Raw genomic sequence first — 16453 nt, 5'->3', positions numbered from 1 at the left:
CAAAATACACAGATTCACATCGTGAACGAAGGAAGCTCCTTCGAGTCTGGCGCGTTAGACCGCTCGGCCATCCCGACGTGGTTTTGTGCAATTTGGACGTTTTAAAACGACATCTAATCCAGCTATTTTCATAAAACATATCGTGTCAGAAGTGGGATTCGAACCCACGCCCTCAAACGAGGACCAGAATATACAGATTCATATCGTGAACGAAGGAAGCTCCTTCAAGTCTGGCGCCTTAGACCGCTCGGCCATCCCGACGTGGTTTTGTGCAATTTGGTCGTTTTAAAGCGACATCTAATCCAGCTATTTTCATAAAACATATCGTGTCAAAAGTGGGATTCGAACCCGCGCCCTCAAATGAGGACCAGAATACACAGATTCACAACGTGAACGAAGGAAGTTAAGCCCCTTGAGTCTGGCGCCTTAGACCGCTCGGCCATCCTGACGTGGTGGTGTGAAATTTGGACGCTTTAAAATTACACCTCTTTCAGTTTTTTTCATGAAACATTTCGTGTCAGAAGTGATATTCGAACCCACGCCCTCAAACGAGGACCAGAATATACAGATTCACATCGTGAACGAAGGAAGCTAAGCCCCTTGAGTCTGGCGCCTTAGACCGCTCGGCCATCCCGACGTGGTTTTGTGCAATTTGGACGTTTTAAAACGACATCTAATCCAGCTATTTTCATAAAACATATCGTGTCAGAAGTGGGATTCGAACCCACGCCCTCAAACGAGGACCAGAATACACAGATTCACAACGTGAACGAAGGAAGCTAAGCCCCTTGAGTCTGGCGCCTTAGACCGCTCGGCCATCCTGACGCCGTTTTATGGAATTTGGACGTTTTAAAATGACATCTCATCCAGTTATTTTCCTGAAACATATCGTGTCAGAAGTGGGATTCGAACCCACGACCTCAAACAAGGAGCAAAATACACAGATTCACATCGTGAACGAAGGAAGCTCCTTCGAGTCTGGCGCGTTAGACCGCTCGGCCATCCCGACGTGGTTTTGTGCAATTTGGACGTTTTAAAACGACATCTAATCCAGCTATTTTCATAAAACATATCGTGTCAGAAGTGGGATTCGAACCCACGCCCTCAAACGAGGACCAGAATATACAGATTCACATCGTGAACGAAGGAAGCTCCTTCGAGTCTGGCGCCTTAGACCGCTCGGCCATCCCGACGTGGTTTTGTGCAATTTGGTCGTTTTAAAGCGACATCTAATCCAGCTATTTTCATAAAACATATCGTGTCAAAAGTGGGATTCGAACCCACGCCCTCAAATGAGGACCAGAATACACAGATTCACAACGTGAACGAAGGAAGCTAAGCCCCTTGAGTCTGGCGCCTTAGACCGCTCGGCCATCCTGACGTGGTGGTGTGAAATTTGGACGCTTTAAAATTACACCTCTTTCAGTTTTTTTCATGAAACATTTCGTGTCAGAAGTGATATTCGAACCCACGCATTCAAACGAGGACAAGAATATACAGATTCACATCGTGAACGAAGGAAGCTAAGCCCCTTGAGTCTGGCGCCTTAGACCGCTCGGCCATCCCGACGTGGTTTTGTGCAATTTGGACGTTTTAAAACGACATCTAATCCAGCTATTTTCATAAAACATATCGTGTCAGAAGTGGGATTCGAATCCACGCCCTCAAACGAGGACCAGAATACACAGATTCACAACGTGAACGAAGGAAGCTAAGCCCCTTGAGTCTGGCGCCTTAGACCGCTCGGCCATCCTGACGCGGTTCTATGGAATTTGGACGTTTTAAAATGACATCTCATCCAGTTATTTTCCTGAAACATATCGTGTCAGAAGTGGGATTCGAACCCACGACCTCAAACAAGGAGCAAAATACACAGATTCACATCGTGAACGAAGGAAGCTCCTTCGAGTCTGGCGCCTTAGACCGCACGGCCATCCCGACGTGGTTTTGTGCAATTTGGATGTTTTAAAACGACATCTAATCCAGATATTTTCATAAAACATATCGTGTCAGAAGTGGGATTCGAACCCACGCCCTCAAACGAGGACCAGAATACACAGATTCACATCGTGAACGAAGGAAGCTAAGCCCCTTGAGTCTGGCGCCTTAGACCGCTCGGCCATCCTGACGCGGCTTTATGGAATTTGGACGTTTAAAATGACATCTAATCCAGTTATTTTCATAAAACATATCGTGTCAGAAGTGATATTCGAACCCACGCCCTCAAACGAGGACCAGAATATACAGATTCACATCGTGAACGAAGGAAGCTCCTTCGAGTCTGGCGCCTTAGACCGCTCGGCCATCCCGACGTGGTTTTGTGCAATTTGGTCGTTTTAAAGCGACATCTAATCCAGCTATTTTCATAAAACATATCGTGTCAAAAGTGGGATTCGAACCCACGCCCTCAAATGAGGACCAGAATACACAGATTCACAACGTGAACGAAAGAAGTTAAGCCCCTTGAGTCTGGCGCCTTAGACCGCTCGGCCATCCTGACGTGGTGGTGTGAAATTTGGACGCTCTAAAATTACACCTCTTTCAGTTTTTTTCATGAAACATTTCGTGTCAGAAGTGATATTCGAACCCACGCCCTCAAACGAGGACCAGAATATACAGATTCACATCGTGAACGAAGGAAGCTAAGCCCCTTGAGTCTGGCGCCTTAGACCGCTCGGCCATCCCGACGTGGTTTTGTGCAATTTGGACGTTTTAAAACGACATCTAATCCAGCTATTTTCATAAAACATATCGTGTCAGAAGTGGGATTCGAACCCACGCCCTCAAACGAGGACCAGAATACACAGATTCACAACGTGAACGAAGGAAGCTAAGCCCTTGAGTCTGGCGCCTTAGACAGCTCGGCCATCCTGACGCGGTTTTATGGAATTTGGACGTTTTAAAATGACATCTCATCCAGTTATTTTCCTAAAACATATCGTGTCAGAAGTGGGATTCGAACCCACGCCCTCAAACGAGGACCAGAATATACAGATTCACATCGTGAACGAAGGAACCTAAGCCCCTTGAGTCTGGCGCCTTAGACCGCTCGGCCATCCCGACGTGGTTTTGTGCAATTTGGACGTTTTAAAACGACATCTCATCCAGTTATTTTCCTAAAACATATCGTGTCAGAAGTGGGATTCGAACCCACGCCCTCAAACGAGGACCAGAATACACAGATTCACAACGTGAACGAAGGAAGCTAAGCCCCTTGAGTCTGGCGCCTTAGACAGCTCGGCCATCCTGACGCGGTTTTATGGAATTTGGACGTTTTAAAATGACATCTCATCCAGTTATTTTCCTAAAACATATCGTGTCAGAAGTGGGATTCGAACCCACGCCCTCAAACGAGGACCAGAATACACAGATTCACATCGTGAACGAAGGAAGCTAAGCCCCTTGAGTCTGGCGCCTTAGACCGCTCGGCCATCCTGACGAGGTTTTATGGAATTTGGACGTTTTAAATGACATCTAATAAAGTTATTTTCATAAAACATATCTTGTCAGAAGTTGGATTCGAACCCACGCCCTCAAACGAGGAGCAGAATACACAGATTCACATCTTGAACGAAGGAAGCTAAGCCCCTTGAGTCTGGCACCTTAGACCGCTCGGCCATCCTGACGTGTTGGTGTGAAATTTGGACGCTTTAAAATTACACCTCTTTCAGTTTTTTTCATAAAACATTTCGTGTCAGAAGTGATATTCGAACCCACGCCCTCAAACGAAGAACAGAATACACAGATTCACATCGTGAACGAAGGAAGCTCCTTCGAGTCTGGCGCCTTAGACCGCTTGGCCATCCTGACGTGTGGGTGTGAAATTTGGACGTTTTAAAACGACATCTAATCCAGTTATTTTCATAAAACATATCGTGTCAGAAGTGGGATTCGAACCCACGATCTCAAACAAGGAGCAAAATACACAGATTCACATCGTGAACGAAGGAAGCTCCTTCGAGTCTGGCGCGTTAGACCGCTCGGCCATCCCGACGTGGTTTTGTGCAATTTGGACGTTTTAAAACGACATCTAATCCAGCTATTTTCATAAAACATATCGTGTCAGAAGTGGGATTCGAACCCACGCCCTCAAACGAGGACCAGAATATACAGATTCACATCGTGAACGAAGGAAGCTCCTTCGAGTCTGGCGCCTTAGACCGCTCGGCCATCCCGACGTGGTTTTGTGCAATTTGGTCGTTTTAAAGCGACATCTAATCCAGTTATTTTCATAAAACATTTCGTGTCAGAAGTGGGATTCGAACCCAGGCCCTCAAACGAGGAACAGAATACACAGATTCACATCGTGAACGAAGGAAGCTAAGCCCCTTGAGTCTGGCGCCTTAGACCGCTCGGCCATCCTGACGTGGTGGTGTGAAATTTGGACGCTTTAAAATTACACCTCTTTCAGTTTTTTTCATGAAACATTTCGTGTCAGAAGTGATATTCGAACCCACGCCCTCAAACGAGGACCAGAATATACAGATTCACATCGTGATCGAAGGAAGCTAAGCCCCTTGAGTCTGGCGCCTTAGACCGCTCGGCCATCCCGACGTGGTTTTGTGCAATTTGGACGTTTTAAAACGACATCTAATCCAGCTATTTTCATAAAACATATCGTGTCAGAAGTGGGATTCGAATCCACGCCCTCAAACGAGGACCAGAATACACAGATTCACAACGTGAACGAAGGAAGCTAAGCCCCTTGAATCTGGCGCCTTAGACCGCTCGGCCATCCTGACGCGGTTTTATGGAATTTGGACGTTTTAAAATGACATCTCATCCAGTTATTTTCCTGAAACATATCGTGTCAGAAGTGGGATTCGAACCCACGACCTCAAACAAGGAGCAAAAGACACAGATTCACATCGTGAACGAAGGAAGCTCCTTCGAGTCTGGCGCCTTAGACCGCTCGGCCATCCCGACGTGGTTTTGGGCAATTTGGACGTTTTAAAACGACATCTAATCCAGATATTTTCATAAAACATATCGTGTCAGAAGTGGGATTCGAACCCACGCCCTCAAACGAGGACCAGAATACACAGATTCACATCGTGAACGAAGGAAGCTAAGCCCCTTGAGTCTGGCGCCTTAGACCGCTCGGCCATCCTGACGCGGCTTTATGGAATTTGGACGTTTAAAATGACATCTAATCCAGTTATTTTCATAAAACATATCGTGTCAGAAGTGATATTCGAACCCACGCCCTCAAACGAGGACCAGAATATACAGATTCACATCGTGAACGAAGGAAGCTCCTTCGAGTCTGGCGCCTTAAACCGCTCGGCCATCCCGACGTGGTTTTGTGCAATTTGGTCGTTTTAAAGCGACATCTAATCCAGCTATTTTCATAAAACATATCGTGTCAAAAGTGGGATTCGAACCCGCGCCCTCAAATGAGGACCAGAATACACAGATTCACAACGTTAACGAAGGAAGTTAAGCCCCTTGAGTCTGGCGCCTTAGACCGCTCGGCCATCCTGACGTGGTGGTGTGAAATTTGGACGCTTTAAAATTACACCTCTTTCAGTTTTTTTCATGAAACATTTCGTGTCAGAAGTGATATTCGAACCCACGCCCTCAAACGAGGACCAGAATATACAGATTCACATCGTGAACGAAGGAAGCTAAGCCCCTTGAGTCTGGCGCCTTAGACCGCTCGGCCATCCCGACGTGGTTTTGTGCAATTTGGACGTTTTAAAACGACATCTAATCCAGCTATTTTCATAAAACATATCGTGTCAGAAGTGGGATTCGAACCCACGCCCTCAAACGAGGACCAGAATACACAGATTCACAACGTGAACGAAGGAAGCTAAGCCCCTTGAGTCTGGCGCCTTAGACCGCTCGGCCATCCTGACGCGGTTTTATGGAATTTGGACGTTTTAAAATGACATCTCATCCAGTTATTTTCCTGAAACATATCGTGTCAGAAGTGGGATTCGAACCCACGACCTCAAACAAGGAGCAAAATACACAGATTCACATCGTGAACGAAGGAAGCTCCTTCGAGTCTGGCGCGTTAGACCGCTCGGCCATCCCGACGTGGTTTTGTGCAATTTGAACGTTTTAAAACGACATCTAATCCAGCTATTTTCATAAAACATATCGTGTCAGAAGTGGGATTCGAACCCACGCCCTCAAACGAGGACCAGAATATACAGATTCACATCGTGAACGAAGGAAGCTCCTTCGAGTCTGGCGCCTTAGACCGCTCGGCCATCCCGACGTGGTTTTGTGCAATTTGGTCGTTTTAAAGCGACATCTAATCCAGCTATTTTCATAAAACATATCGTGTCAAAAGTGGGATTCGAACCCACGCCCTCAAATGAGGACCAGAATACACAGATTCACAACGTGAACGAAGGAAGCTAAGCCCCTTGAGTCTGGCGCCTTAGACCGCTCGGCCATCCTGACGTGGTGGTGTGAAATTTGGACGCTTTAAAATTACACCTCTTTCAGTTTTTTTCATGAAACATTTCGTGTCAGAAGTGATATTCGAACCCACGCATTCAAACGAGGACCAGAATATACAGATTCACATCGTGAACGAAGGAAGCTAAGCCCCTTGAGTCTGGCGCCTTAGACCGCTCGGCCATCCCGACGTGGTTTTGTGCAATTTGGACGTTTTAAAACGACATCTAATCCAGCTATTTTCATAAAACATATCGTGTCAGAAGTGGGATTCGAACCCACGCCCTCAAACGAGGACCAGAATACACAGATTCACAACGTGAACGAAGGAAGCTAAGCCCCTTGAGTCTGGCGCCTTAGACCGCTCGGCCATCCTGACGCGGTTTTATGGAATTTGGACGTTTTAAAATGACATCTCATCCAGTTATTTTCCTGAAACATATCGTGTCAGAAGTGGGATTCGAACCCACGACCTCAAACAAGGAGCAAAATACACAGATTCACATCGTGAACGAAGGAAGCTCCTTCGAGTCTGGCGCGTTAGACCGCTCGGCCATCCCGACGTGGTTTTGTGCAATTTGAACGTTTTAAAACGACATCTAATCCAGCTATTTTCATAAAACATATCGTTTCAGAAGTGGGATTCGAACCCACGCCCTCAAACGAGGACCAGAATATACAGATTCACATCGTGAACGAAGGAAGCTCCTTCGAGTCTGGCGCCTTAGACCGCTCGGCCATCCCGACGTGGTTTTGTGCAATTTGGTCGTTTTAAAGCGACATCTAATCCAGCTATTTTCATAAAACATATCGTGTCAAAAGTGGGATTCGAACCCACGCCCTCAAATGAGGACCAGAATACACAGATTCACAACGTGAACGAAGGAAGCTAAGCCCCTTGAGTCTGGCGCCTTAGACCGCTCGGCCATCCTGACGTGGTGGTGTGAAATTTGGACGCTTTAAAATTACACCTCTTTCAGTTTTTTTCATGAAACATTTCGTGTCAGAAGTGATATTCGAACCCACGCATTCAAACGAGGACCAGAATATACAGATTCACATCGTGAACGAAGGAAGCTAAGCCCCTTGAGTCTGGCGCCTTAGACCGCTCGGCCATCCCGACGTGGTTTTGTGCAATTTGGACGTTTTAAAACGACATCTAATCCAGCTATTTTCATAAAACATATCGTGTCAGAAGTGGGATTCGAATCCACGCCCTCAAACGAGGACCAGAATACACAGATTCACAACGTGAACGAAGGAAGCTAAGCCCCTTGAGTCTGGCGCCTTAGACCGCTCGGCCATCCTGACGCGGTTCTATGGAATTTGGACGTTTTAAAATGACATCTCATCCAGTTATTTTCCTGAAACATATCGTGTCAGAAGTGGGATTCGAACCCACGACCTCAAACAAGGAGCAAAATACACAGATTCACATCGTGAACGAAGGAAGCTCCTTCGAGTCTGGCGCCTTAGACCGCACGGCCATCCCGACGTGGTTTTGTGCAATTTGGACGTTTTAAAACGACATCTAATCCAGTTATTTTCATAAAACATTTCGTGTCAGAAGTGGGATTCGAACCCAGGCCCTCAAACGAGGAACAGAATACACAGATTCACATCGTGAACGAAGGAAGCTAAGCCCCTTGAGTCTGGCGCCTTAGACCGCTCGGCCATCCCGACGTGGTTTTGTGCAATTTGGACGTTTTAAAACGACATCTAATCCAGCTATTTTCATAAAACATATCGTGTCAGAAGTGGGATTCGAACCCACGCCCTCAAACGAGGACCAGAATACACAGATTCACAACGTGAACGAAGGAAGCTAAGCCCCTTGAGTCTGGCGCCTTAGACCGCTCGGCCATCCTGACGCGGTTTTATGGAATTTGGACGTTTTAAAATGACATCTCATCCAGTTATTTTCCTGAAACATATCGTGTCAGAAGTGGGATTCGAACCCACGACCTCAAACAAGGAGCAAAATACACAGATTCACATCGTGAACGAAGGAAGCTCCTTCGAGTCTGGCGCGTTAGACCGCTCGGCCATCCCGACGTGGTTTTGTGCAATTTGAACGTTTTAAAACGACATCTAATCCAGCTATTTTCATAAAACATATCGTTTCAGAAGTGGGATTCGAACCCACGCCCTCAAACGAGGACCAGAATATACAGATTCACATCGTGAACGAAGGAAGCTCCTTCGAGTCTGGCGCCTTAGACCGCTCGGCCATCCCGACGTGGTTTTGTGCAATTTGGTCGTTTTAAAGCGACATCTAATCCAGCTATTTTCATAAAACATATCGTGTCAAAAGTGGGATTCGAACCCACGCCCTCAAATGAGGACCAGAATACACAGATTCACAACGTGAACGAAGGAAGCTAAGCCCCTTGAGTCTGGCGCCTTAGACCGCTCGGCCATCCTGACGTGGTGGTGTGAAATTTGGACGCTTTAAAATTACACCTCTTTCAGTTTTTTTCATGAAACATTTCGTGTCAGAAGTGATATTCGAACCCACGCATTCAAACGAGGACCAGAATATACAGATTCACATCGTGAACGAAGGAAGCTAAGCCCCTTGAGTCTGGCGCCTTAGACCGCTCGGCCATCCCGACGTGGTTTTGTGCAATTTGGACGTTTTAAAACGACATCTAATCCAGCTATTTTCATAAAACATATCGTGTCAGAAGTGGGATTCGAATCCACGCCCTCAAACGAGGACCAGAATACACAGATTCACAACGTGAACGAAGGAAGCTAAGCCCCTTGAGTCTGGCGCCTTAGACCGCTCGGCCATCCTGACGCGGTTCTATGGAATTTGGACGTTTTAAAATGACATCTCATCCAGTTATTTTCCTGAAACATATCGTGTCAGAAGTGGGATTCGAACCCACGACCTCAAACAAGGAGCAAAATACACAGATTCACATCGTGAACGAAGGAAGCTCCTTCGAGTCTGGCGCCTTAGACCGCACGGCCATCCCGACGTGGTTTTGTGCAATTTGGACGTTTTAAAACGACATCTAATCCAGTTATTTTCATAAAACATTTCGTGTCAGAAGTGGGATTCGAACCCAGGCCCTCAAACGAGGAACAGAATACACAGATTCACATCGTGAACGAAGGAAGCTAAGCCCCTTGAGTCTGGCGCCTTAGACAGCTCGGCCATCCTGACGTGGTGGTGTGAAATTTGGACGCTTTAAAATTACACCTCTTTCAGTTTTTTTCATGAAACATTTCGTGTCAGAAGTGATATTCGAACCCACGCCCTCAAACGAGGACCAGAATATACAGATTCACATCGTGATCGAAGGAAGCTAAGCCCCTTGAGTCTGGCGCCTTAGACCGCTCGGCCATCCCGACGTGGTTTTATGGAATTTGGACGTTTTAAAATGACATCTCATCCAGTTATTTTCCTGAAACATATCGTGTCAGAAGTGGGATTCGAACCCACGACCTCAAACAAGGAGCAAAATACACAGATTCACATCGTGAACGAAGGAAGCTCCTTCGAGTCTGGCGCGTTAGACCGCTCGGCCATCCCGACGTGGTTTTGTGCAATTTGGACGTTTTAAAACGACATCTAATCCAGCTATTTTCATAAAACATATCGTGTCAGAAGTGGGATTCGAACCCACGCCCTCAAACGAGGACCAGAATATACAGATTCACATCGTGAACGAAGGAAGCTCCTTCGAGTCTGGCGCCTTAGACCGCTCGGCCATCCCGACGTGGTTTTGTGCAATTTGGTCGTTTTAAAGCGACATCTAATCCAGCTATTTTCATAAAACATATCGTGTCAAAAGTGGGATTCGAACCCACGCCCTCAAATGAGGACCAGAATACACAGATTCACAACGTGAACGAAGGAAGCTAAGCCCCTTGAGTCTGGCGCCTTAGACCGCTCGGGCATCCTGACGTGGTGGTGTGAAATTTGGACGCTTTAAAATTACACCTCTTTCAGTTTTTTTCATGAAACATTTCGTGTCAGAAGTGATATTCGAACCCACGCATTCAAACGAGGACCAGAATATACAGATTCACATCGTGAACGAAGGAAGCTAAGCCCCTTGAGTCTGGCGCCTTAGACCGCTCGGCCATCCCGACGTGGTTTTGTGCAATTTGGACGTTTTAAAACGACATCTAATCCAGCTATTTTCATAAAACATATCGTGTCAGAAGTGGGATTCGAATCCACGCCCTCAAACGGGGACCAGAATACACAGATTCACAACGTGAACGAAGGAAGCTAAGCCCCTTGAGTCTGGCGCCTTAGACCGCTCGGCCATCCTGACGCGGTTCTATGGAATTTGGACGTTTTAAAATGACATCTCATCCAGTTATTTTCCTGAAACATATCGTGTCAGAAGTGGGATTCGAACCCACGACCTCAAACAAGGAGCAAAATACACAGATTCACATCGTGAACGAAGGAAGCTCCTTCGAGTCTGGCGCCTTAGACCGCACGGCCATCCCGACGTGGTTTTGTGCAATTTGGACGTTTTAAAACGACATCTAATCCAGTTATTTTCATAAAACATTTCGTGTCAGAAGTGGGATTCGAACCCAGGCCCTCAAACGAGGAACAGAATACACAGATTCACATCGTGAACGAAGGAAGCTAAGCCCCTTGAGTCTGGCGCCTTAGACCGCTCGGCCATCCTGACGTGGTGGTGTGAAATTTGGACGCTTTAAAATTACACCTCTTTCAGTTTTTTTCATGAAACATTTCGTGTCAGAAGTGATATTCGAACCCACGCCCTCAAACGAGGACCAGAATATACAGATTCACATCGTGATCGAAGGAAGCTAAGCCCCTTGAGTCTGGCGCCTTAGACCGCTCGGCCATCCCGACGTGGTTTTGTGCAATTTGGACGTTTTAAAACGACATCTAATCCAGCTATTTTCATAAAACATATCGTGTCAGAAGTGGGATTCGAACCCACGCCCTCAAACGAGGACCAGAATATACAGATTCACATCGTGAACGAAGGAAGCTCCTTCGAGTCTGGCGCCTTAGACCGCTCGGCCATCCCGACGTGGTTTTGTGCAATTTGGACGTTTTAAAACGACATCTAATCCAGCTATTTTCATAAAACATTTCGTGTCAGAAGTGGGATTCGAACCCAGGCCCTCAAACGAGGAACAGAATACACAGATTCACATCGTGAACGAAGGAAGCTAAGCCCCTTGAGTCTGGCGCCTTAGACCGCTCGGCCATCCTGACGTGGTGGTGTGAAATTTGGACGCTTTAAAATTACACCTCTTTCAGTTTTTTTCATGAAACATTTCGTGTCAGAAGTGATATTCGAACCCACGCCCTCAAACGAGGACCAGAATATACAGATTCACATCGTGATCGAAGGAAGCTAAGCCCCTTGAGTCTGGCGCCTTAGACCGCTCGGCCATCCCGACGTGGTTTTGTGCAATTTGGACGTTTTAAAACGATATCTAATCCAGCTATTTTCATAAAACATATCGTGTCAGAAGTGGGATTCGAATCCACGCCCTCAAACGAGGACCAGAATACACAGATTCACAACGTGAACGAAGGAAGCTAAGCCCCTTGAGTCTGGCGCCTTAGACCGCTCGGCCATCCTGACGCGGTTTTATGGAATTTGGACGTTTTAAAATGACATCTCATCCAGTTATTTTCCTGAAACATATCGTGTCAGAAGTGGGATTCGAACCCACGACCTCAAACAAGGAGCAAAATACACAGATTCACATCGTGAACGAAGGAAGCTCCTTCGAGTCTGGCGCCTTAGACCGCTCGGCCATCCCGACGTGGTTTTGTGCAATTTGGACGTTTTAAAGCGACATCTAATCCAGATATTTTCATAAAACATATCGTGTCAGAAGTGGGATTCGAACCCACGCCCTCAAACGAGGACCAGAATACACAGATTCACATCGTGAACGAAGGAAGCTAAGCCCCTTGAGTCTGGCGCCTTAGACCGCTCGGCCATCCTGACGCGGCTTTATGGAATTTGGACGTTTAAAATGACATCTAATCCAGTTATTTTCATAAAACATATCGTGTCAGAAGTGATATTCGAACCCACGCCCTCAAACGAGGACCAGAATATACAGATTCACATCGTGAACGAAGGAAGCTCCTTCGAGTCTGGCGCCTTAGACCGCTCGGCCATCCCGACGTGGTTTTGTGCAATTTGGACGTTTTAAAACGACATCTAATCCAGCTATTTTCATAAAACATTTCGTGTCAGAAGTGGGATTCGAACCCAGGCCCTCAAACGAGGAACAGAATACACAGATTCACATCGTGAACGAAGGAAGCTAAGCCCCTTGAGTCTGGCGCCTTAGACCGCTCGGCCATCCTGACGTGGTGGTGTGAAATTTGGACGCTTTAAAATTACACCTCTTTCATTTTTTTTCATAAAACATTTCGTGTCAGAAGTGATTATATAAAAACGTCTTGGTTTGGACCAAGGCCGAAAAAACAAACGATATGTGTGAGGTTTATCAATTGACTGAAGTTACAGATAATGAAATTTTTTTCTATTTCTTTTTACCCACTCAATCCTTAATCAATATTTAATTCAATCAACTGATTTTACTGTTAATCGATCTAGTCCCTCTAAATTAATTGAAAAATTACATATCTACGCTTTTTCAAGAACAATTACATTTTCGAAAACATTTTATCATGAAATTTATTGTTCTTGAAAAAGCGTAGATATGTAGTTTTTTCAATTAATTTAGAGGGACTAGATCGATTAACAGTAAAATCAGTTGATTGAATTAAATATTGATTAAGGATTGAGTGGGTAAAAAGAAATAGAAAAAAATTTCAATATCTGTAACTTCAGTCAATTGATAAACCTCACACATATCGTTTGTTTTTATCGGACCCGTTTGGTTTTTCACAATCGAGCTCCTAGTATCGGTGATTAATAAAATTTTTAGAAAACTGACCTCCGATACCGGGAACTGAACCCGGGCCTTCTGGGTGAAAGCCAGATATCCTAGCCACTAGACCATATCGCACCCGTTTGGTTTTTCACAATCGAGCTTCTTGTATCGTTGATTAATAAAATTTTTAGAAAACTGACCTCCGATACCGGGAATTGAACCCGGGCCTCCTGGCTGAAAGCCAGATATCCTAGCCACTAGACCATATCGGATCCGTCTGGTTTTTCACAATTGAACTCCTAGAATCGTTGATTAATAAAATTTTTAGAAAACTGACCTCCGATACCGGGAATTGAACCCGGGCCTTCTGGGTGAAAGCCAGATATCCTAGCCACTAGACCATATCGGATCCGTTTGGTGTTTCACAATTGAACTCCTAGAATCGTTGATTAATAACATTTTTAGAAAACTGACCTCCGATACCGGGAATTGAACCCGGGCCTTCTGGGTGAAAGCCATATATTCTAGCCACTAGACCATATCGCAAAGGTGTGGTTTTTCACAATTGAACTCCTAGAATCCTTGATTAATAAAATTTTTAGAAAACTGACCTCCGATACCGGGAATTGAACCCGGGCCTTCTGGGTGAAAGCCAGATATCCTAGCCACTAGACCATATCGGATCCGTTTGGTGTTTCACAATTGAACTCCTAGAATCGTTGATTAATAACATTTTTAGAAAACTGACCTCCGATACCGGGAATTGAACCCGGGCCTTCTGGGTGAAAGCCATATATTCTAGCCACTAGACCATATCGCAAAGGTGTGGTTTTTCACAATTGAACTCCTAGAATCGTTGATTAGTAAAATTTTTAGAAAACTGACCTCCGATACCGGGAATTAACCCCAGGCCTTCTGGGTGAAAGCCAGATATCCTAGCCACTAGACCATATCGGATCCGTTTGGTTTTTCACAATTGAACTCCTAGAATCCTTGATTAATAAAATTTTTAGAAAACTGACCTCCGACACCGGGAATTGAACCCGGGCCTTCTGGGTGAAAGCCAGATATCCTAGCCACTAGACCATATCGGACCCGTTTGGTTTTTCATAATCGAGCTCCTTGTATCGTTGATTAATAAAATTTTTAGAAAACTGACCTCCGATACTGGGAATTGAACCAGGGCCTTCTGGGTGAAAGCCAGATATCCTAGCCACTAGACCATATCGGATCCGTTTAGTTTTTCACAATTGAGCTCCTAGTATCGGTGATTAATAAATTTTTTAGAAAACTGACCTCCGATACCGGGAATTGAACCCGGGTCTTTTGGGTGAAAGCCAGATATCCTAGCCACTACACCATACCAGATCCGTTTGGTTTTTCACAATTGAACTCCTAGAATCGTTGATTAATAAAATTTTTAGAAAACTGACCTCCGATACCGAGAATTGAACCCGGGCCTTCTGGGTGAAAGCCATATATTCTAGCCACTAGACCATATCGGATCCGTTTGGTTTTTCACAATCGAGCTCCTAGTATCGGTGATTAATTAAATTTTTAGAAAACTGACCTCCGATACCGGGAATTGAACCCGGGCCTTCTGGGTGAAAGCCAGATATCCTAGCCACTAGACCATATCGGATCTGTTTGGTTTTTCACAATTGAACTCCTAGAATCGTTGATTAATAAATTTTTTAGAAAACTGACCTCCGATACCGGGAATTGGACCCGGGCCTTCTGGGAAAAAGCCAGATATCCTAGCCACTACACCATATCGGATCCGTTTGGTTTTTCACAATTGAACTCCTAGAATCGTTGATTAATAAAATTTTTAGAAAACTGACCTCCGATACCGGGAATTGAACCCGGGCCTTCTGGGTGAAAGCCAGATATCCTAGCCACTAGACCATATCGGATCCGTTTGGTGTTTCACAATTGAACTCCTAGAATCGTTGATTAATAAAATTTTTAGAAAACTGACCTCCGATACCGGGAATTGAACCCGGGCCTTCTGGGTGAAAGCCAGATATCCTAGCCACTAGACCATATCGGACCAGTTTGGTTTTTCACAATCGAGCTCCTAGTATCGGTGATTAATAAAATTTTTAGAAAACTGACCTCCGATACCGGGAATTGAACCCGGGCCTTCTGGGTGAAAGCCAGATATCCTAGCCACTAGACCATATCGGAAAGGTGTGGTTTTTCACAATTGAACTCCTAGAATCGTTGATTAATAAAATTTTTAGAAAACTGACCTCCGATACCGGGAATTGAACCCGGGCCTTCTGGGTGAAAGCCAGATATCCTAGCCACTAGACCATATCGGATCCGTTTGGTTTTTCACAATTGAACTCCTAGAATCGTTGATTAGTAAAATTTTTAGAAAACTGACCTCCGATACCGGGAATTAACCCCAGGCCTTCTGGGTGAAAGCCAGATATCCTAGCCACTAGACCATATCGGATCCGTTTGGTTTTTCACAATTGAACTCCTAGAATCCTTGATTAATAAAATTTTTAGAAAACTGACCTCCGACACCGGGAATTGAACCCGGGCCTTCTGGGTGAAAGCCAGATATCCTAGCCACTAGACCATATCGGACCCGTTCGGTTTTTCACAATCGAGCTCCTAGTATCGGTGATTAATAAAATTTTTAGAAAACTGACCTCCGATACCGGGAACTGAACCCGGGCCTTCTGGGTGAAAGCCAGATATCCTAGCCACTAGACCATATCGCACCCGTTTGGTTTTTCACAATCGAGCTTCTTGTATCGTTGATTAATAAAATTTTTAGAAAACTGACCTCCGATACCGGGAATTGAACCCGGGCCTCCTGGGTGAAAGCCAGATATCCTAGCCACTAGACCATATCGGATCCGTTTGGTTTTTCACAATCGAGCTCCTTGTATCGTTGATTAATTAAGTTAATTAAATTAAAAATCATTAGATTTTGAATTAGTGTCAAAGCCTATATGGTTCCATCAAGTATTTCACTTTCATTTTTCACACTCGATAAATTTACAAGTGGGGACCTTCACCGTCATTTCAACAGACAAGTGGGGTCTATTAAACACACTTTTTCTAATTTCAATGTATATTATAATTTCATAGTTAAGATATTGATTATTATAATGAAATTTTGGTATTTGACTAATTTCTAGCT

At 45.1% G+C, this 16453-nt stretch overlaps 38 non-coding genes across 38 annotated transcripts; all 38 read right to left on the bottom strand.

Moving 5' to 3' along the window:
* Window positions 1-143: 143 nt before the first annotated feature.
* TRNAS-UGA (transfer RNA serine (anticodon UGA)) lies at window positions 144-261 on the bottom strand. The gene is made up of 2 exons: window positions 224-261; window positions 144-189 (listed from the first exon to the last, which is right to left on the bottom strand). It is a non-coding gene; the product is annotated as a tRNA-Ser (tRNA).
* Window positions 262-703: 442 nt separating this feature from the next.
* TRNAL-CAA (transfer RNA leucine (anticodon CAA)) lies at window positions 704-825 on the bottom strand. Its single transcript has 2 exons — window positions 788-825; window positions 704-749 (listed from the first exon to the last, which is right to left on the bottom strand). It is a non-coding gene; the product is annotated as a tRNA-Leu (tRNA).
* A 250-nt stretch (window positions 826-1075) lies between these two features.
* On the bottom strand, window positions 1076-1193 carry TRNAS-CGA (transfer RNA serine (anticodon CGA)). Its single transcript has 2 exons — window positions 1156-1193; window positions 1076-1121 (listed from the first exon to the last, which is right to left on the bottom strand). It is a non-coding gene; the product is annotated as a tRNA-Ser (tRNA).
* A 66-nt stretch (window positions 1194-1259) lies between these two features.
* On the bottom strand, window positions 1260-1381 carry TRNAL-CAA (transfer RNA leucine (anticodon CAA)). Its single transcript has 2 exons — window positions 1344-1381; window positions 1260-1305 (listed from the first exon to the last, which is right to left on the bottom strand). It is a non-coding gene; the product is annotated as a tRNA-Leu (tRNA).
* A 626-nt stretch (window positions 1382-2007) lies between these two features.
* Window positions 2008-2129, bottom strand: TRNAL-CAA (transfer RNA leucine (anticodon CAA)). The gene is made up of 2 exons: window positions 2092-2129; window positions 2008-2053 (listed from the first exon to the last, which is right to left on the bottom strand). It is a non-coding gene; the product is annotated as a tRNA-Leu (tRNA).
* A 65-nt stretch (window positions 2130-2194) lies between these two features.
* Window positions 2195-2312, bottom strand: TRNAS-CGA (transfer RNA serine (anticodon CGA)). The gene is made up of 2 exons: window positions 2275-2312; window positions 2195-2240 (listed from the first exon to the last, which is right to left on the bottom strand). It is a non-coding gene; the product is annotated as a tRNA-Ser (tRNA).
* Window positions 2313-2378: 66 nt separating this feature from the next.
* Window positions 2379-2500, bottom strand: TRNAL-CAA (transfer RNA leucine (anticodon CAA)). Its single transcript has 2 exons — window positions 2463-2500; window positions 2379-2424 (listed from the first exon to the last, which is right to left on the bottom strand). It is a non-coding gene; the product is annotated as a tRNA-Leu (tRNA).
* Window positions 2501-2941: 441 nt separating this feature from the next.
* Window positions 2942-3063, bottom strand: TRNAL-CAA (transfer RNA leucine (anticodon CAA)). Its single transcript has 2 exons — window positions 3026-3063; window positions 2942-2987 (listed from the first exon to the last, which is right to left on the bottom strand). It is a non-coding gene; the product is annotated as a tRNA-Leu (tRNA).
* Window positions 3064-3317: 254 nt separating this feature from the next.
* Window positions 3318-3439, bottom strand: TRNAL-CAA (transfer RNA leucine (anticodon CAA)). Its single transcript has 2 exons — window positions 3402-3439; window positions 3318-3363 (listed from the first exon to the last, which is right to left on the bottom strand). It is a non-coding gene; the product is annotated as a tRNA-Leu (tRNA).
* Window positions 3440-4060: 621 nt separating this feature from the next.
* On the bottom strand, window positions 4061-4178 carry TRNAS-CGA (transfer RNA serine (anticodon CGA)). The gene is made up of 2 exons: window positions 4141-4178; window positions 4061-4106 (listed from the first exon to the last, which is right to left on the bottom strand). It is a non-coding gene; the product is annotated as a tRNA-Ser (tRNA).
* A 630-nt stretch (window positions 4179-4808) lies between these two features.
* TRNAS-CGA (transfer RNA serine (anticodon CGA)) lies at window positions 4809-4926 on the bottom strand. Its single transcript has 2 exons — window positions 4889-4926; window positions 4809-4863 (listed from the first exon to the last, which is right to left on the bottom strand). It is a non-coding gene; the product is annotated as a tRNA-Ser (tRNA).
* Window positions 4927-4992: 66 nt separating this feature from the next.
* On the bottom strand, window positions 4993-5114 carry TRNAL-CAA (transfer RNA leucine (anticodon CAA)). The gene is made up of 2 exons: window positions 5077-5114; window positions 4993-5038 (listed from the first exon to the last, which is right to left on the bottom strand). It is a non-coding gene; the product is annotated as a tRNA-Leu (tRNA).
* A 65-nt stretch (window positions 5115-5179) lies between these two features.
* TRNAS-CGA (transfer RNA serine (anticodon CGA)) lies at window positions 5180-5297 on the bottom strand. Its single transcript has 2 exons — window positions 5260-5297; window positions 5180-5225 (listed from the first exon to the last, which is right to left on the bottom strand). It is a non-coding gene; the product is annotated as a tRNA-Ser (tRNA).
* Window positions 5298-5739: 442 nt separating this feature from the next.
* On the bottom strand, window positions 5740-5861 carry TRNAL-CAA (transfer RNA leucine (anticodon CAA)). Its single transcript has 2 exons — window positions 5824-5861; window positions 5740-5785 (listed from the first exon to the last, which is right to left on the bottom strand). It is a non-coding gene; the product is annotated as a tRNA-Leu (tRNA).
* Window positions 5862-6111: 250 nt separating this feature from the next.
* TRNAS-CGA (transfer RNA serine (anticodon CGA)) lies at window positions 6112-6229 on the bottom strand. Its single transcript has 2 exons — window positions 6192-6229; window positions 6112-6157 (listed from the first exon to the last, which is right to left on the bottom strand). It is a non-coding gene; the product is annotated as a tRNA-Ser (tRNA).
* Window positions 6230-6295: 66 nt separating this feature from the next.
* On the bottom strand, window positions 6296-6417 carry TRNAL-CAA (transfer RNA leucine (anticodon CAA)). The gene is made up of 2 exons: window positions 6380-6417; window positions 6296-6341 (listed from the first exon to the last, which is right to left on the bottom strand). It is a non-coding gene; the product is annotated as a tRNA-Leu (tRNA).
* A 254-nt stretch (window positions 6418-6671) lies between these two features.
* Window positions 6672-6793, bottom strand: TRNAL-CAA (transfer RNA leucine (anticodon CAA)). The gene is made up of 2 exons: window positions 6756-6793; window positions 6672-6717 (listed from the first exon to the last, which is right to left on the bottom strand). It is a non-coding gene; the product is annotated as a tRNA-Leu (tRNA).
* A 250-nt stretch (window positions 6794-7043) lies between these two features.
* TRNAS-CGA (transfer RNA serine (anticodon CGA)) lies at window positions 7044-7161 on the bottom strand. Its single transcript has 2 exons — window positions 7124-7161; window positions 7044-7089 (listed from the first exon to the last, which is right to left on the bottom strand). It is a non-coding gene; the product is annotated as a tRNA-Ser (tRNA).
* Window positions 7162-7227: 66 nt separating this feature from the next.
* TRNAL-CAA (transfer RNA leucine (anticodon CAA)) lies at window positions 7228-7349 on the bottom strand. Its single transcript has 2 exons — window positions 7312-7349; window positions 7228-7273 (listed from the first exon to the last, which is right to left on the bottom strand). It is a non-coding gene; the product is annotated as a tRNA-Leu (tRNA).
* Window positions 7350-8163: 814 nt separating this feature from the next.
* Window positions 8164-8285, bottom strand: TRNAL-CAA (transfer RNA leucine (anticodon CAA)). The gene is made up of 2 exons: window positions 8248-8285; window positions 8164-8209 (listed from the first exon to the last, which is right to left on the bottom strand). It is a non-coding gene; the product is annotated as a tRNA-Leu (tRNA).
* A 250-nt stretch (window positions 8286-8535) lies between these two features.
* Window positions 8536-8653, bottom strand: TRNAS-CGA (transfer RNA serine (anticodon CGA)). Its single transcript has 2 exons — window positions 8616-8653; window positions 8536-8581 (listed from the first exon to the last, which is right to left on the bottom strand). It is a non-coding gene; the product is annotated as a tRNA-Ser (tRNA).
* Window positions 8654-8719: 66 nt separating this feature from the next.
* On the bottom strand, window positions 8720-8841 carry TRNAL-CAA (transfer RNA leucine (anticodon CAA)). The gene is made up of 2 exons: window positions 8804-8841; window positions 8720-8765 (listed from the first exon to the last, which is right to left on the bottom strand). It is a non-coding gene; the product is annotated as a tRNA-Leu (tRNA).
* A 1186-nt stretch (window positions 8842-10027) lies between these two features.
* TRNAS-CGA (transfer RNA serine (anticodon CGA)) lies at window positions 10028-10145 on the bottom strand. Its single transcript has 2 exons — window positions 10108-10145; window positions 10028-10073 (listed from the first exon to the last, which is right to left on the bottom strand). It is a non-coding gene; the product is annotated as a tRNA-Ser (tRNA).
* Window positions 10146-11335: 1190 nt separating this feature from the next.
* Window positions 11336-11453, bottom strand: TRNAS-CGA (transfer RNA serine (anticodon CGA)). The gene is made up of 2 exons: window positions 11416-11453; window positions 11336-11381 (listed from the first exon to the last, which is right to left on the bottom strand). It is a non-coding gene; the product is annotated as a tRNA-Ser (tRNA).
* Window positions 11454-12083: 630 nt separating this feature from the next.
* On the bottom strand, window positions 12084-12201 carry TRNAS-CGA (transfer RNA serine (anticodon CGA)). The gene is made up of 2 exons: window positions 12164-12201; window positions 12084-12120 (listed from the first exon to the last, which is right to left on the bottom strand). It is a non-coding gene; the product is annotated as a tRNA-Ser (tRNA).
* A 66-nt stretch (window positions 12202-12267) lies between these two features.
* Window positions 12268-12389, bottom strand: TRNAL-CAA (transfer RNA leucine (anticodon CAA)). Its single transcript has 2 exons — window positions 12352-12389; window positions 12268-12313 (listed from the first exon to the last, which is right to left on the bottom strand). It is a non-coding gene; the product is annotated as a tRNA-Leu (tRNA).
* Window positions 12390-12454: 65 nt separating this feature from the next.
* TRNAS-CGA (transfer RNA serine (anticodon CGA)) lies at window positions 12455-12572 on the bottom strand. Its single transcript has 2 exons — window positions 12535-12572; window positions 12455-12500 (listed from the first exon to the last, which is right to left on the bottom strand). It is a non-coding gene; the product is annotated as a tRNA-Ser (tRNA).
* Window positions 12573-13490: 918 nt separating this feature from the next.
* Window positions 13491-13562, bottom strand: TRNAE-UUC (transfer RNA glutamic acid (anticodon UUC)). Its single transcript has one exon. It is a non-coding gene; the product is annotated as a tRNA-Glu (tRNA).
* Window positions 13563-13627: 65 nt separating this feature from the next.
* Window positions 13628-13699, bottom strand: TRNAE-UUC (transfer RNA glutamic acid (anticodon UUC)). Its single transcript has one exon. It is a non-coding gene; the product is annotated as a tRNA-Glu (tRNA).
* A 202-nt stretch (window positions 13700-13901) lies between these two features.
* Window positions 13902-13973, bottom strand: TRNAE-UUC (transfer RNA glutamic acid (anticodon UUC)). Its single transcript has one exon. It is a non-coding gene; the product is annotated as a tRNA-Glu (tRNA).
* Window positions 13974-14312: 339 nt separating this feature from the next.
* On the bottom strand, window positions 14313-14384 carry TRNAE-UUC (transfer RNA glutamic acid (anticodon UUC)). Its single transcript has one exon. It is a non-coding gene; the product is annotated as a tRNA-Glu (tRNA).
* A 476-nt stretch (window positions 14385-14860) lies between these two features.
* On the bottom strand, window positions 14861-14932 carry TRNAE-UUC (transfer RNA glutamic acid (anticodon UUC)). The gene has a single exon. It is a non-coding gene; the product is annotated as a tRNA-Glu (tRNA).
* A 202-nt stretch (window positions 14933-15134) lies between these two features.
* On the bottom strand, window positions 15135-15206 carry TRNAE-UUC (transfer RNA glutamic acid (anticodon UUC)). The gene has a single exon. It is a non-coding gene; the product is annotated as a tRNA-Glu (tRNA).
* A 65-nt stretch (window positions 15207-15271) lies between these two features.
* Window positions 15272-15343, bottom strand: TRNAE-UUC (transfer RNA glutamic acid (anticodon UUC)). Its single transcript has one exon. It is a non-coding gene; the product is annotated as a tRNA-Glu (tRNA).
* Window positions 15344-15408: 65 nt separating this feature from the next.
* TRNAE-UUC (transfer RNA glutamic acid (anticodon UUC)) lies at window positions 15409-15480 on the bottom strand. The gene has a single exon. It is a non-coding gene; the product is annotated as a tRNA-Glu (tRNA).
* Window positions 15481-15545: 65 nt separating this feature from the next.
* Window positions 15546-15617, bottom strand: TRNAE-UUC (transfer RNA glutamic acid (anticodon UUC)). Its single transcript has one exon. It is a non-coding gene; the product is annotated as a tRNA-Glu (tRNA).
* Window positions 15618-15819: 202 nt separating this feature from the next.
* TRNAE-UUC (transfer RNA glutamic acid (anticodon UUC)) lies at window positions 15820-15891 on the bottom strand. The gene has a single exon. It is a non-coding gene; the product is annotated as a tRNA-Glu (tRNA).
* Window positions 15892-16093: 202 nt separating this feature from the next.
* Window positions 16094-16165, bottom strand: TRNAE-UUC (transfer RNA glutamic acid (anticodon UUC)). Its single transcript has one exon. It is a non-coding gene; the product is annotated as a tRNA-Glu (tRNA).
* Window positions 16166-16453: the final 288 nt, after the last annotated feature.

The sequence above is a fragment of the Phalangium opilio genome, unplaced genomic scaffold (assembly GCF_054372755.1).
Source record: "Phalangium opilio isolate 3A_F unplaced genomic scaffold, DU_Popi_V2 ptg000810l_1, whole genome shotgun sequence".
Taxonomy (NCBI): Eukaryota; Metazoa; Arthropoda; class Arachnida; order Opiliones; family Phalangiidae; genus Phalangium; species Phalangium opilio.
The sequence above is the reverse complement of the archived record's forward strand: the minus strand, read 5'-3'. Positions and strand labels throughout refer to the sequence as shown.